General features: G+C 41.2%; 1 protein-coding gene and 1 long non-coding RNA gene across 2 annotated transcripts in view; one reads left to right on the plus strand and one right to left on the minus strand.

Annotated features, from left to right (window-relative positions):
- Nucleotides 1-16,920, minus strand: part of THSD7B (thrombospondin type 1 domain containing 7B) — a 1,641,422-nt gene that overhangs the window by 1,601,076 nt on the left and 23,426 nt on the right. The window lies entirely within an intron of this gene.
- LOC145541764 (uncharacterized) lies at nt 4,725-8,808 on the plus strand. The gene is made up of 2 exons (XR_014079265.1): nt 4,725-4,845; nt 5,717-8,808. It is a non-coding gene; the product is annotated as an uncharacterized LOC145541764 (long non-coding RNA).

Consider the following 16,920-nt stretch of genomic DNA (forward strand, 5'->3'; position numbering starts at 1 on the left):
TTCCCCATCTATTTGCCATGAAGTGATGGGACCGGGTGCTATGAACTTACTTTTTGAATGTTGAGTTTTAAGCCAGCTTTTTCACTCTCCTCTTTCACCCTCACCAAGAGGCTTTTTAATTCCTTTTCACTTTCTGCCATAAGGGTGGTGTCATCTGCATATATGAGGTTATTGATAATTCTCCCTGCGATCTTGATTCCAGCTTGTGCTTCATCCAGCCCAGCATTTCTCATGATGTACTCTGCATATAAGTTAAATAAGCAGGGTGACAATATACAGCCTTGATATACTCCTTTTCCTATCTGGAACCAGTCTGCTGTTCCATGTCCAGTTCTAACTGTTGCTTCCTGACCTGCATACAGATTTCTCAAGAGGCAGGTCAGGTGGTCTGGTATTCCCATCTCTTTCAGAAAATATTACAAATCAATTAAACTTCAATTTTTTAAAGTAATACAAAAACAAAACAAAAATAAATTAATTAAAAATTTAAAAACACATTTTAGCATTTCTATTGATTTCCACTATGGAAGGTGAGGGCTTCTCTGGTGGCTCAGCTGATAAAGAATCCACCTACAACGTGGGAGACCTGAGTTCAATCCCTGGGTTGGAAAGATCCCCTGGAGAAGGGAACAACTACCCACTTCAGTATTCTGGCCTGAAGAATTTCACTGACTGTATAGTCCATGGGTTCGCAAAGAGCCGGACACGACTGAGCAACTTTCACTTCACTTCACTTCATGGAAAGTGAGGAATTAGCTTCTCTCTTTCCACTTCCCTTACCACACAGCCACATACTTTCTGTCTCTTTCCCCCTAATGTATATTACTTTGGGATAGGTCAACAGTGTGTTATATAATTATAACTATGTAAATGCTTGAATCGTGTGTGTGTGTGTGTGTGTGTGTGTGTGTGTGTGTGTGTGCACATGCTCCAGTCATGTCCAACTCTGTGCGACCCTGTGGACTATGGCCCACCAGGCTCCTCTATCCATGGGGATTCTCCAGACAAGAATATTGGAGTGGGTTGCCATTTCTCCTCCTCCAAGGGATCTTCCAGACCCATGGATCAAACCCACTTCTCTTACATATTCAGCATTGGCAGGTGGATTCTTTATCACTAGCACCACCTAGGAAGCCTTGAATCATACAGTGTTATATTATTACTTTTTCTTTCCAATTATCTCTGTTTTTCCTGGAGTTACTACCTGTATAGTTTCCTGTATTATTGTTTCTTTTGTTCTGTTTGCATCAGTAATAACAACCAAACATCACAAGTTGCCTGTTTCTTGAAGTTTTTCCTCCCTTCGTCTTGTGACATGGTCCAGTCTAAATGGTTTCCCTGTGTATCTGCAACACAGCTGACTTCTTGGAATTTCTCTTCACCATCATTCTAGTCATATTCTCTTTCCTGACCCTGACATCTTTATTTTTCTTGGTTTATTTGGTGGAGCCCATGCTGCAAGTGCTTCCTAAGAAAGGCTGCATGAAAGACACATTATTTTTAAGAATCTGTAATCTGAAAATGCTTCTGTTCTATCCTCACAACTCAGATAATTTGTCTGGAAGTAGAATTTTAGCTCAGAAGTCATTTTTCTTCAGAATTCTGAAGGCATTGCACCACTGTCTTTCAGCTCCCAAAGTTTTCTCAATAGAAACCACACTGATTAATGATCCTTTGTAAGTGATGTATTTTTGCTATCTGGAAGCTTCAAGCTCCTTCTCTGGCTTAGTGTTCTGAAAGTTTATGACAATATAAGTGTAAGACTCTTTTCATCCATTTTGCAATTGTGATGGTCACTTGGTGGCCTTTTCAATCTGGAAACTCGTATTTTTTTAATTCTAGCAATGTCTATTGAATTCTTTCTTTGACAATCCCCCTCTCCCTTGTTGTCTTTTTTCTCTCTTTCTGAAATCCCTATTATATGGACCTCTTGAGCTACTTTTCTAATTTTTTCATCTTTTCTCTCCTATATATCCACCTCTTTGTCTTTTAATTCAAGTTCTTAAGAGGTTTCTTCAAGTCTCTAGTTATTCTACTGTGGTTTTCATTTTTTCCATCACATTTGCAATTTCCAACAGCTCTTTTTTCCCTAAATATTACTTTTTATACAGCATTCTGTTCTTTTCTCAGGGTTGCAGTATCTTTTATCTCTCTGAATATTCGTTGAGAATTTTCTCCCTTCCTCTGCCTCTGTCTTACAGGTTTTCTTCTCCCTGAACAGTCTGTTTCGTCCAAGTTGCTGTTTTCAGCACATTTGGCTTTTGTTTGGTCTTTCTTATTAGAACCTTTCCTCAGATGTCTGGTAATCCTTGGCCATCTGCTCCTCTGAGGATCAGGGAACTAAACTGCTGACTGGAAGCTCTGTGTGCACAGGTGGGACTTGCTGACTAAAGAGTTTCACTACATACTGCGATCAGACTGCACACTTTGATTGGAAAACTCCAATATCACTGTCTTCAGGTCTTTCTTGAGATTGTCAGACCCTCTAGAGAAAACTTCTCCAAACCCCTGCTGGAGCACACAGGCCTGGCTGCCCTACTCACAAGGAGGGAGGGCCTCAGCGTGCAGTACACATGTACTCACTTAATCCCCTATTTGAGTCCAGTCAGTTTGCCATCCTCTGCTGGTCAGGCAGTCTGCTCCAGGGACTAGAGCCCCCGTCTTCTGCCAGAGGTACCCGGCTCTCCTCTGGGGAGGAAAGGAGATGCTCTGAACTGATCCTCTTTATTTCATCTTCTGTCTTCTACACGCACACACACCATTCCAGATTCCCCGACACACCCATTGCCCGCACTTTGGGAGGTGACTAGTGTAAACCAAGTTGGTTCTCAGCTTTCTCCTCTACCCACTGAGGACGCGGCTTTCTCAGGTTTGCCTTCCAGCTCCCATGCTTAGTCCTATAACCTCCTCTCCTTATTTCCTCACCCTTGAATATCTATGCCTTTAAAAAATGCCTTGCACTTCCCGGCCACTCAGTGGTTAAGACTCCATGCTTCTACTGCAGGGGGCGCAGGTTCAATCACTTAGTTGGGAAACTAAGATCCCACATGCCACATGGGATGGCCAATAAATAAATAAATAAAAAGGGGACTTATTTCATTCTGTGACGTCTCAGAAAGGAGTAAAAGGAGATATGTGTTTTCAATCTGACATTTGTATCCAGGAACCCATAGTGTTTATCTGCTTATTTGTTTACTGTCTATTTGCTCTCACTAGGATATGCGCTCCATGATGGCAAAGACTGGAATGCTTTGGTCACCCCTCTATCTTCAGACACTCCCAGAAGAGTGTCTGGCGCATACTAAATAAGTTTTGACCAATAAATGGATAAATGTAAGAAGGAAGGAATATTCCTCTGGCTCTATTTCTATTTTGTAAGTTTTTACTCCATTTCTCAAGTTTATTCTAACTTTCCTTCTCTTCAGCTATGTCCCTTTTTCCCAAAAGACTTCCCACTTCACTGCTTACCAAACTTTATTCTTCCCTTGCAATTTTTTCTCTTTCCTGACTCACTTCCAATTTTCCTTTCTACTACCTGGCATTGACTTCAGTCTCGATTTCCATGAAAGTGAAAAAAGTGAAAGTGTTAGTACTCAGTTGTGTCCAACTCTTTGTGACCCCATGAACTGTAGCCTCCCAGGCTCCTCTGTCCATGGAATTCACCAGGCAAGAATGCTGGGGTGGGTAGCCATTCCCTTTCTCCAGGGGATCTTCCCAACCCAGTGATCAAACCCAGGTCTTCTGCATTGCAGGCAGATTCTTTACCTTCTGAACCACCATGAAAGAGATCGAATTTTCACTCAGTAAAGCACACCCATTACATTTGTAGGTGCTGTGAAAACACAAAGAGAGAATACTTGGTTCCTGCTTTCTCTGGAAAAACATAATTTAACTAATTCTTTTTTAGAATCAAGACTTCTAAAAAGTTAAGACACTATTAAGACACTAATTCAAGCGAGGTTTTAAAAAAGAAACACCAAATTACCAGAGTGCCAGGAGCAGGTGGGTTAATAAGAAAAGGCTGGGGATGCAGAATTTGAGGGATTATTGGAAGGGACAGAGGACTAAGCTTCTAGACAAAGAAAGGCCAAATTAACACTCACAGTACTCACAGCCACTCTTATCCTTCCAACCCCTTCTCTCCTGTATCCCCTGGTTAAAAACCAGGGCTAAATTGGAAAAGAAAAAAATTTTTCATTTTTCTCTCATTAATAAGATGTTTCTTGAATTTTCTAGTATATTCTAGCCCTAGGTAAACAAATCAGACATGGCCTCTGTTCTTATGAAGTTACAGCCTAGTGTGAGATTCAGATTATAAACAAGTAAAAAACAAAATAAATAGTACAAACAGTAGCGGGTGCTCTGACGGAAGTACATAGTGTTCAGTAATAGAAGATAACAAAGGGGACTTCCTTAAATGGGGGTGGGCAGTGAAGGCTCCTCTGAGAAAGTATGGTGAACTTATTGTTGATGCTGTGGTATTCTGAAGTTAATTTCCTACTTTTCCCAGCAAAAGTACTCTTTATCATTTTCGAAATTTCAGCTCTCTTCCATATGCACCCATGCTATTAGATCATGTGGGGCCCCACCTTCAGCTCCAAATAAAGGTCCTGATTGGCTTAAGCAAGTCTAATCCTTTCCCTACCTTCATGTACCTCCCAAGGTGATTGGTTTAGGCATGGGTTTGTGACATAATTTAGTCCAGTGAGAGAGACTGAATCCTTGGACTTGAGCAGGAACCACCAAAAGAGACCCTCTCTCTACTCCTGGAGATTGTGGTATGAGGATATAAGTTTGAAAATAGTGACAGCCATTCTGTGATCATGAGGAAAGAGCATCTGTACAGTAAGTGAGAGAAACAGAGTCTTCAGTGACATAGATTAAGCCTTTCTTGAAGCCAGAACTATTTCTGGACTTATTAGATATAGGAGACTTCCCAAGTGGTGCTAGTGATAAAGAACCCGCCTGCCAGTGCAGGAGACATAAGAGACATGGGTTGGATCCCTGGGTCAGGAAGATCCCCTGGAGGAGAGCATGGCAACTCACTTCCTGCCGGGAGAATCCCACGGACAGAGGAGCCTGGTGGGCTACAGTCCATAGGGTCACAAAGAATCGGACATGACTAAAGCAACTTAGCACACACATGCACAAATTCTTTTTATTATAATATTTTAGGTAGTTTGAGTGGGATTTCCTCACTTGCAATCAAAACAAAACAATTGTAACTGCTGGAGAAGTGCTATTTAAGCTAAAAACTGAGAAAGAACCAACCAAGAGAGAAGAGGATGTAGGAGCATTCTAGGCACAGGAACCAGCCCTAAGAAAGCACTGGGGAAAGAAAAATCTTAGTGTATTCAGGGAATAAGTGGAGACCAGTGTGGGAGCCACAGGATAAGAGAGTGACTGGAGCCAGATTGGCAAGAAGGGGGTCATGGGAAGGAATCTGCATGCTTGGATTTTATTCTAAGGAAATAGGAAATCCCACTCTGATTCGGGTTTCACGATAATGTGGTTGCTGAGTAGAGAATGGATTGGATGACTGGACAGGGGTATAAATGGGAGAGGAACATTAGAGAGAGCCTATGTGATTGTCTGGGCAAGAGAAGGTGGTTTCTTAGGCTAAGGTAGCAGTAGTGGGGATGGAACATAACAAAAAGCTAGATAGTTTTTTAGTCATTTCTTTAATTTACTTGTACATTTATATATTCAACCACAGAAATGAAGAGTCTCTGTGTACCACTGTGTTAAAGTTCAAGACCTTATGATGAAAATATACTTTTTCTATCCAAAAGAGATTTCTATCTAAAGGGAAACAACCAGGAAATTGATTATAACAATATAAAAAGAACTGTGATAGAAGTAACTACTAGATGCACTGGAAGCATTAGAAAAGAAACCACTAATTTGGCCTGGGAAACTCAGGCATGGATTCTTTCAAGAAATAGAGACATGGGTTTAAGGAGTTTGTCAGATCAGCAAGGAGGATATTCTCGGCAGAATGCCTCAGAAAGACATGGAGGCTTTAAAATAGCTTGGTGGTGTTGTTGCTCAGTCACTAAGTCATGTCCAAATCTTTCTGATCCCATGAACTGCGGCACACCAGGCTTCCCTGTCCTTCGCTATCTCCTGGCGTTTGCTCAAACTCATAGTCACTGAGGATGGTGACTGCAGCCATGCAATTAAAAGACGCTTGCTCCTTGGGAAAAAAGCTATAGCTGAGGTATCTCTTTGCCGACAAAGGTCCGTCTGGTCAAAGCTATGGTTTTTCCAGTAGTCATCTATGTATGTGAGTTGGACTGTAAAGAAAGCTGAATGCCAAAGAACTGAGGCTTTTGAACTGCGGTGTTGGAGAAGACTCTAGAGAGTCCATTGGACTGCAAGGAAATCAAACTAGTCAATACTAAAGGAAATCAATCCTGAATATTCATTGGAAGGACTGAAGCTGAAGCTTAGGTTCCAATACTTTGGCCACATGATGCAAAGACCCAACTCACTGGAAAAGAGTTGGTAGTCAGGGGAAAAGAAGTCAGGTATTTCCAGAACTCCAATTGCAAATAATAAAGACCATACCCCTCAAGAAAAAGAAATGCAAAAAGGCAAAATGGTTGTCTGAAGAGACCTTACAAATAGCTGAGAAAAGAAGAGAAGTGAAAGGCAAAGGAGAAAAGGAAAGATATACCCATTTGAATGCAGAGTTCTAAAGAAGAGCACAGAGAGATAAGAAAGCCTTCCTCAGCGATCAATGCAAAGAAACAGAGGAAAACAATAAAATGGGAAAGACGAGAGATCTCTTCAAGAAAATTAGAGATACCAAGGGAACATTTCGTACAAACATGGGCTTGATAAAGGACAGAAATGGTATAGACCTAACAGAAGCAGAAGATCTTAAGAAGAGGTGGCAACAAGACACAGAAGAACTATACAAAAAAGATCTTCATGACCCAGATAACCATGATGGTGTGATCACTCACCTAGAGCGAGACATCCTGGAATGCGAAGTCAAGTGGGCCTTAGGAAGCATCACTACCAACAGAGCTAGTGGAGGTGATGGAATTCCAGTTGAGCTATTTCAAAAGATGATGCGGTTAAGGTGCTGCACTCAATATGTCAGCAAATTTGGAAAACTCAGCAGTGGCCACAGGACTGGAAAAGATCAGTTTTCATTCCAATCCCAAAGAAAGGCAATGCCTAAGAATGTTCAAACTACCGCACAATTGCACTCATCTCACATGCTAGCAGAGTAATGCTCAAAATTCTCCAAGCCAGGCTTCAACAGTATGTAAACCATAAAATTCCAGATGTTCAAGCTGGATTTAGAAAAGGCAGAGGAACCAGAGATCAAATTGTCAGCATCCATTCGATCATTGAAAAAGCAAGGGAGTTCCCAAAAAACATCTACTTCTGCTTTATTGACTACACCAAAGCCTTTGACTGTGTGGGTCACAATAAACTGTGGAAAATTCTGAAAGAGATGGGAATAGCAGACCACTTTACCTGACTCCTGAGAAACGTGTATGCATGTCAGGAAGCAACAGTTAGAACTGGACATGGAACAACAGACTGGTTCTAAATAGGGAAAGGAATACATCAAGGTTCTATATTGTCACCTGCTTATTTAACTTATATGCAGAGTATATCATGCGAAATGCCAGGCTGGATGAAGCACAAGCTGGAATCAAGATTGCCGGGAGAAATATCAATAACCTCAGATACGCAGATGACACCACCCTTATGGCAGAAAATACAGAGGAACTAAAGAGCCTCTTGATGAAAGTGAAAGAGGAGAGCGAAAAAGTTGGCTTAAAACTCAGCATTCAGAAAATGAAGATCATGGCATCTGGTCCCATCACTTCATGGCAAATAGATGGGGAAACAATGGAAACAGTGACAGACTTTATTTTGGGGGGCTCCAAAATCACTGCAAAATCATGGTTGCTGCAGCCATGAAATTAAAAGACACTTGCTCCTTGGAAGAAAAGCTATGACCAACCTAGAAAGCATATTAAAAAGCAGAGACATTGCTTTGTCAACAAAAGTCTGTCTAGTCAAAACTATGGTTTTTCCAGTAGTCATGTACAGATGTGAGATTTGGACCATAAAGAAAGCTGAGCACCGAAGAACTGATGCTTTTGAACTGTGGAGAAGACTCTCAAGAGTCTGTTGAACTGCAAGGAGATCAAACCAGTCCATCCTAAAGGAAGTCAGTCCTGAATATTCATTGGAAGGACTGATGTCGAAGCTGAAACTCCAATACTTTGGCCACTTGATGCAAAGAACTGACTCACTGCAAAAGACCCTGATGTTGGGAAAGATTGAAGGCAGGAGGAGAAGGATACAACAGAGGATGAGATGTTTGGATGGCATCACTGACTCGACAGACATCAGTCTGAGCAAGCTTCACGAGTTGGTGATGGACAGGGAAGCCTGGCATGCTGCAGTCTGTGGGGTCATGTCACTAAGAGTCAGACACGACTGAGCAACTGAACTGAACTGAACTGCAAAGAGGGACCATGATAGAAACAGTAGTGATCACCAAACATTCTCTGCATTTCCCAAGCCCTTTGCAGCTAAGTGACAAACTTGGGCCAATGAACTTTCAAGATGAATCTCAGAAGAGTTCATGGCCACCTTCCAGGTCTCTCTTTCTCCTCCATGGCAATCATGGAGGAAATGTGGTGATGGAAATGGAAATGTCACATGTCAGAGCAGCCTGGATCTCTGAGTTACTGCATGGAGAATAGTTCCTCTAGAGAATCATCCAAACTTGCAACAGACCTTGTATAAATAAGAAATAAATCTTTGTTGTGTTAAGCCGCTGAGAATTTGAAGTTGTTTGCTAATATGTCATAACTTAGCACGACTAATATATAGAGTAATGTGGATAAGACGACAGAAGGGCAGGAGCCAGACCACAGAGAGACTTGTCTGTCAAGTGCCTCAAGCAAAGATTGAACTTTATCTTGCAGGGATTTAAGAATCACCAAAGAATAGAGATGAATATGAGACCATTCTGGCAGCAGTGGGATGGATGAATGGATGAATACTTGGGTTTGGGCCTTGAGGGGAAGAAGTAATTCTTAAAGGCAGAGAAATTAGAAAAGAGGTGTTGAAATAGTACAGGACAAAGATGATGACAGCATGAACTAAGGCAATGGTACAGTACAGAAAAGAGTGTGTAATTTTGGTGGATATTTTAGGAGGGAAAATGCAGAGACTGAATTAGTGACTATTCACTGGGCACAGAGTTAGAGGAAACAAGAGAGGGAAGCTTTGACTCCATTAAGCCTCTACTTCCTTAGTCCTGTTAACAAACCACCTTAATCACTATGAGTCCAACCACTGTCAGCATCAATTTCAGTTCAGTTCAGTTCAGTCGCTCAGTCCTGTCCAACTCTTTACAACCCCCTGGACTGCAGCATGCCAGGCTTCCCTGTCCATCACCAACTCCCGGAGCTTACTCAAACTCATGTCTATTGAGTCAGTGATGCCATCCAACCATCTCATCCTCTGTCCAAGAGAGTACCAGAAAGAAGAGCTTAAGGAAAAGCTCTTCCCCTTAAGTGTTTTCAAGGCAAATGGAAACACTTGGCCTTGAGGCAGAGGAGCCAGGGGACTAGGTCTGGTCCCTTTGACTGGTTGATTCATCATATTTCTCTAGACTTCAGTTTCCTGGAGTCATCAGACTTAAATATTTCCAACGTCTCTTTCCATTTTAATGCCATAACTCTCAAAAAGGAAACAGAGGAGCAAGGGAAAGGATAGAAGAGGAAGAAGGCAAGTGAGGAGTTCAGCTACGACTAACAAGGAAAGAAAGGAAGAAAAGAGAAAAAAACAGGTGTGGTTGCGTAAAACGGGATTCTCAGAGCCTGGGTTACCCCAGCAACCCATCTGTTCATCTCTGCCAATATTCAATTGCATGGTGTGGATTTTGTCTCAGCTAACATGTCATTGTTTTTGCTTACTGAATTTGTATTTTTAGTTGCAGCTATTATGATTATCCATAATTGACCAAAACAATGGATCAATGGCTCAAAAGTGGTGGTGATGAAAATCGTCATGCAAGTACCATGACTCAGGATAACATCTTAAATGTAAAGAACAGATTTAAGGACAAACGAAGGGAGGTGATGTAGTATGTGCTAGGAGAAGTGAAAATATGATTGTGATGATCAAGTTAAGAGAAATCTAAGTCTGTAAGCCAAGAATAGGAAGTTTGATCAGAAAAAAATACCTGAAAATTGAATTGTATTCGACTGGTGATATATGTTCCTCTAGACCTCCAAGGTGGCCTCTTTTATAAAAAACGTTTTCCAGTAACAGTAGGAAGCCATGAAAGCTTCAGTGCTGTTTTCCAACAAAGTACAATGACTTCTCTGAGAGAACAATAAGGCTTTTCCAGAACAAGTGCAAACACTTTAAGTGTTTCCCAATACACACCTGATGGATTGTATCGTTCAAAGTGATGGAGTAGCCAAAACTACCAGAGGCATCATGAAGGATTCACTCCTTAAAGAAAAGGAGGTATATGCTGTACTACTGCCAAAAGTTTGTTAAAACCAGCTACAAAGGGAATGATAAATATTATGCTTGGAAAGAAAACAGAACTATCAGGAAATTTTCGTTATCAAAGAACATCAGTAAATGTTGCAAAATGTCAACTGTATATAATGTGTGAGAAAGGTGGTATCATCTCTGTGCAGACATTTCACTTTATATATGGACAAAATTCAGTTCTGGTGTGGGGCACGTGTATGCAAAGAGAAGTGCTTTATGACTTCCTCCCTGCAAAATCTTTTTGTAAAAAACAGCTTTATTGAGATATGATTCATATTCCATATAATTCACCCACTTATAGTATACAAAGTATTGGTATATTACATTGTGGGTCTTTTAAAAATTGTGATAAAAGTATATATAACATAAAACTTGCCGTTTTAACCATTTTAGGCATATAATGCAGTGGCATTGGATGCTTTACAATGTTGTGCAACATCACCACTATCTACAGGACTCTTTTTTAACTAAGATACAATCAACTTTCTGACTGTCTTTCTGCTAGAATCCATAAGCTATTTTCAGAAGATATATAAATCTCAGACAGCATTGCCTTGTTACAGAAACCTAAGGGCTGATACTGTAACTCTCCTACTGCTATAGACTCCACGAGGAATCTTTTCCACCATTGATACCACCAGTACCATGGGCCTTACGTGGTCATATAGCCCAAGCCTCTAATGGCCGCAGAACTCTTTTCTGCTCCAGGCACCAGTCAGAGCTGACAGCCTTGATTATAGTTCACTATATGAACTAGAGCAGTACCCCCAGGTTTGGAATAAGCAGTCTCCAGAATCAGAAGAAGCCTACCAAGAGTCATGCATTAGTTTCCTTGGTGCCTGGAGGCTCATGATGTAATCAGTTGTCCTTTACTTTTGAGGGGATATCCCGACCCACCCCAGAGAAGTAGAAGCCTCTAAATATGTTACTGATGTGGTGGGTCCCTGAATCTTTGTAGTGCTTATCTCCCACCTTGGAAGTGTATATGCTTTACCAAGGTGAGTTTTACCTGATCTGATTAGCATATGTGATATTCCATGGGGTGTCCAGACAAACTAGACTATTTTATGACAGAAGACAGGAGAGTTAACTGGGACAAAACCACGAATGAATGTTCTTGTCCTTTCCAAGTCAAGGCAAGCTATTTCTGATCCTCTTTCTTAATGGGGTTGAAAAAGAAAGCCTTAGCCAGAGCAATAACCACATATCATATACCTGAGGCCATGCTAATCTGTTTGATAAAGAAATGGAATTCGGGACTACTAATTGGTTAAGTTTACAGTAGTCCACTGTCATTTTTCAGGATCCACCTGTGGGGTTCAGGTGCCAGACTGGTGTAGTATATGTGATATGATGGGGACTTCCACCTGGAGTCTTTAAGGGTGGTAGTAATATCTGTTCTTACCCCCCAGCATGTAGTATTTTTAATTTTCTGTCTTGTTGGTGGGCAGGGTGAAGAGAGGTCATTTCAGAACCTGCCATTTGATCTTCCCACAACCACATCTCTCCCCCACAGACCAAGAATCCAGTGTGGGGATTGTGCCAATGACCAAGTATATCTGTTCCAGTTACAAATCCAGGGACTGGGAAATGATCACTGAGTGTGTCCACAGATCTAGGGAAGTCACCATGAGCCAGACAGGGACCAGGATCCCATTTATCACCTAGCTGTCATATGCCCCAGGTAACACTGGCAACTCTGACTCTGTGTTCAACAGTCCTTGAAAATGTTTGGATATTTCCCTTTTCCCAGTGTAAAGCTACCAGAGTAAGTGACCATGGGCCCCTCTGAAGCAGGACTGAGACAAATCATTCTGAACACATGGAGAGGGGATCTGAACTCTCCCTCCACTGGATGTGTGTGTGCCTGGCTTAAAAACTGACTCACAAAAAAAATAAAAATAAAAATAAAAAAAAATAAAAAATAAAAACTGACTCACATTCGAAACCGGGCAAGGGATCGTGAATTTTTACTGGAACAATGACTCTCAGCCTCCTGATCATCCACCCATGATTTCTTTAAAGCAGTACAGTTATGAGTTGCCCATCTATTTTGCCCCTAGGAAAACCGAGCTTGGTTAACTATCATTAGAGCAGTCTGTAGGTGAGGCCCCCTTAGATGCCATTCAATCTCGATGCTCATGGTAATTGTCCCCACCTGGCTGCTAACAGTAACACAGTGCCAATGGGCTCTAATGTTTGGGGTTCCTTTGACCCTTGTATCATCTGTGAAACCAGTTCTGTAACAGCATCTCCTCTGTCAGGCCTAGAATACAGAACACAAGCACCACTGAGCTTCTAAGTAACACTGGTGCCCTCTCTACAACACATTCCTTATTGCTTTGCTCAGTGGTGTGTCCTCTTGGCTCCTCCAAAGAACATAACCATCTTGTGGAGTTTTTACCCTCAGGCAGTATATCTACTATCATGTGACCACTTCTCAGCCTTTTCTTCTTCCACCAAGAAGCCTTTGCTTCTTCCACAGCAATTCTGTAATTTCTGCTTCAGTTAGTGTAGATCACCACTCTCCTCATGTATCTAAGAGCCATCCCAGCAGCATGTCTGTACCATTTCCTAGGTATCTTCACCAGCGTATTAAATCCTGTATCTCAGAAGAGTGCTCTCATGTCAATAAACTCTCATTTATCGAATGTATGTTCTGCCCCCTCCCCAGCACTGTACCCTCAGAATCCAATTCTCTCCTTGGTTTCCGCTGGTTACAAGTTGACTAGGTCCTGCAGCTCCCTCCCTGGGCAGGCCCCTCACGTCCTCAGCTGGGTTACATTGTGACTGAGCCCTAGACACTGGCTTAATGGACAGAAAAGAAAAAGAGGAAGAAAGAGATGCATGTTGTCTCTGCATCCTCTTCAGGCAAGTGGGAAGCATCAGTGCTTGCAAGGAGATATGCCACCAGTGCAGATTCAGAGGGTCTGAATCCCAGAGTCAAGATATTTGGATGCAGGAACCCAGATGCCCCCACCCCCTATCTTATTCTTTCCCAACCAAGGCCTCAACCTTATAACCTTGGGAAGTTTAACTTTCTGTTTGTCATTCAGTAGCAAAGTTGTGTCTGACTCTGTGCTGCCCCATGGACTGCAGCTCACCAGGCTTCTCTATCCTGCACTATCTTCTGGAGTTTGCTTAAACTCATGTCTATCGAGTCAGTGATGTCATCCAACCATCTTATCCTCTGTCATCCCCTTCTCCTCCTGTCCTCAATCTTTCCCAGCATCAGGGTCTTATCCAATGAGTCAGCTCTTTGCATCAGGTGGCCAAAGTATTGGAGCTTCAGATTCAGCTTCAGATTCAGTCCTTCCAATTAATATTCAGGGCTGATTTCCTTTAGGATTGACTGGATTGTCCTCCTTGCTAACCAAGGGACTCTCAAGAGACTCTCATTTAGAGCTCAGTTACTCTTACAATTAAATTTTGGACCTGAACCTCAGCTTTCTCTCCTGCTGAAGATGATGAAGGCCTTTCATGTGCTACCAAGGAGGCCCTCTGGATTCACACTTATATTTTTAACTGCCAGTTAATCACTCTCAGACTTAAGTTCTTTTTCCCAAATGGAGTTACTTATAGCCACAAAACTTCACTGTCGTTAAAGTTACCATTTCCCACATATTGCTCTAAAGCCTAATATACTGCACGAGCTATCACAGTCTCCCATCCAGGTATGATTGCAGTTAACCACGGTAAGAGTTGCCACACTGAGCCAGGGCCTTTCTATGCTCCACCTGTCACCAGTGATGAGGTCCTCATTGCCATCAGGCAGCATGTGCTCTAGACTCAAACTCCCATCCCCGTGTCTGCTTCCTCCTACCTCTTCTGGCATCAGCTATCACAGGTTTGATTCTCCAGGAAACAGATTTGAGAGAGATGTTAACATACAGGACATTTATTAGGACTTACTCTTAGAATCAATACCAATAAAAAATAGAGAAAGAAAGCAGGATGAAGGAGGGAGAATTTGAGCTGTGATCCAGTCCTATGCCCACCCCATGGAGAGTTCTGAGGCTGGGACAACCTTTCAAAGTTGTCTCAAGTTGAAGGTGAGGTGGGTGGTGGGGCCTGTCTATCCCCTCACTGATCTGTCAGCTCCTGGAAGGAGACAGGACCTTGAATTGGGCCTTTTACTTTAGCAGAAGCATCCTCAAAGAGGGCTGCCGGCTGAGAGCACTCTTCCAGTCATACTCCCAGGAACTGGGAGGGGTGGGGAATGGGGAACAAGTCTGTCATTCCTGGAGGGGGACCTGGGTGGTGGACATTATAAAGCCCACAACAGAGGAAATGGTGAAAACTGGAAACATGATGAAATTGTGGTCACAGATAGATAATACCACTAACAGATACTGATAGACACTGATAGTCACTGATAGATACTAATCACTGATAGGTAATGTTGATTATTCATGAGGAAGAAGATTTTGAAATGAGAGATGCGATAAAAGTAATTTCTTCATGGATGGACCTTGAGGACATTATGCTAAGTGAAATAAGGCAGAGAGAGAGAGACAAATACTATATGATTTCTCTTATAGGTGGAATCTAAAAAAAAAAAAAAATTAAAAAAAAAATTTAAGCCAAGCTCATAAATAGAGAGGACAGATTGATTGTTGCCAAAGGCAAGGGGTGGGGAAGCATGGGGAGGGGCGGGAGGAATAATTTAAATAAAGTAAAAGTAAAACAAATAAAATTGTTGTTTTGTAAAAGTAAAATAAATATCTAAAAATAAGCAGTAATTTCTTCATGACCATTTCTATGATTTCAAGTGACTTGCTACAGAACATATCTCATTGATACAGTCCCTATTTTGGACTGCCTGATCCTGCATGGTCATGTGAAGGATAAGGCATCTAGATATTTTTAAGACTGAACCATGGCATAAAGAGTTCGAAAATGAAAAAAAAAAAAGCTGATTTGTTGCCAGCATTTAATGGCTTTCCTCACTCATTGGAAAACAAAAACTATTATGCATTATTTTATATATTTAAAAACACACCTGAATATGGCAATAAGACATAAATAGTTTTCAGAGCCCAATGAAACCCAAGAATAGACTAGGGATCTGTTTGCTGTTATCTCCTGATGTGCAACCTCCAACTGTCTACATTTGAGTGTGGTAAGCTCATGCACTGAGCATCTGACAAACATCAGAGGCAGTCTTCAGAGAGAGCCTGCATCATAATTACTGAGTCTGTGTATGACTGAAATGTCCAGAGGCAAATACATGTGCCTTTCCCCAAATTTTCATAATTGTAAGACAGGGTTTTCTTATTTAATAAAATAGGAAACAAAATTAAAATATAAGAAAAGATGAAAAAAGCAGAGTAAGTAAAGAAACTGACTTGGTGCAGCTTAGATCAATGACTCAAGAGGTTGATACAAACAAATTATAGATGTCTTAAGGGGAGGTTGCCAGCAACATCATCCATCTCAGCCCAATGAGACAATTATCATTTGATTTATCATTTGATATTGTTTTATTTTTTTATTTTATAATGAAGACAATTTGTAGTCTATTTACTGTAATTTACCTATATTGGCAGATAGGGGTCTGCTGCTGCTGCTGCTAAGTCACTTCAGTTGTTTCCAACTCTGTGCGACCCCATAGACAGTTTGACAGTTCCATAAATGCAAGCATGTGCATGTGTACACATGTGCACACAAAAACACACAAACAGCCTTCAACTACAGCAGATACGCTTTTACCTCTATTTAATATAGAGGTTACCCCAAAGGACATGCATTTTCAATTGAAAAGATACAGATCCTGGTGTTAAAATCAAGTCTGAAACCACAACACTAAGTTACCTGAACCCCTGGGGGGCGGTGCTGTAAGTTTATCTAATTATTCTTTTCATTTTTATTATATCATCCTGTTTTATTATCTTCATAACTCCTCATTGTCATTATCATGTATCTATTTGTTTGTAGCATGTTGTCTTGACTAAAATTTAAGTTCACTGAGTACAAGGACCTTGTCTTTTCACTTCTGCACCCTTATTACCTAGAATGATGCCAGGCACATTGTACAGACTTACTAAATATTTGCTGAGTAAGTGAATGAATGAAGCTCTCACTTATCTATCCATTCATTCATCCATCCATCTATTTATCCATCATGTACCTATGCATCCATCATAAGAGAAAGACATGCATACTAGTGAGGTTGTTTTGTTATCTATTTGAAAGTTTAAGTAAGGTTTATAGATACATATACAGATGTTTATATTTTGTGAAACAGCATTCTGGAGAACAAGTCCTAAGGTTAAAATCCACAGACCCAACAAACTGGTGATTGAAAGTCATCTTCCAACATCATATCCTTGGTTATTCCAGATGGTAATGACAGGATGACAGCCA

Source organism: Giraffa tippelskirchi, chromosome 3 (genome assembly GCF_054371585.1).
Source record: "Giraffa tippelskirchi isolate mGirTip1 chromosome 3, T2T-mGirTip1v1.2.pri, whole genome shotgun sequence".
NCBI classification, from domain to species: Eukaryota; Metazoa; Chordata; class Mammalia; order Artiodactyla; family Giraffidae; genus Giraffa; species Giraffa tippelskirchi.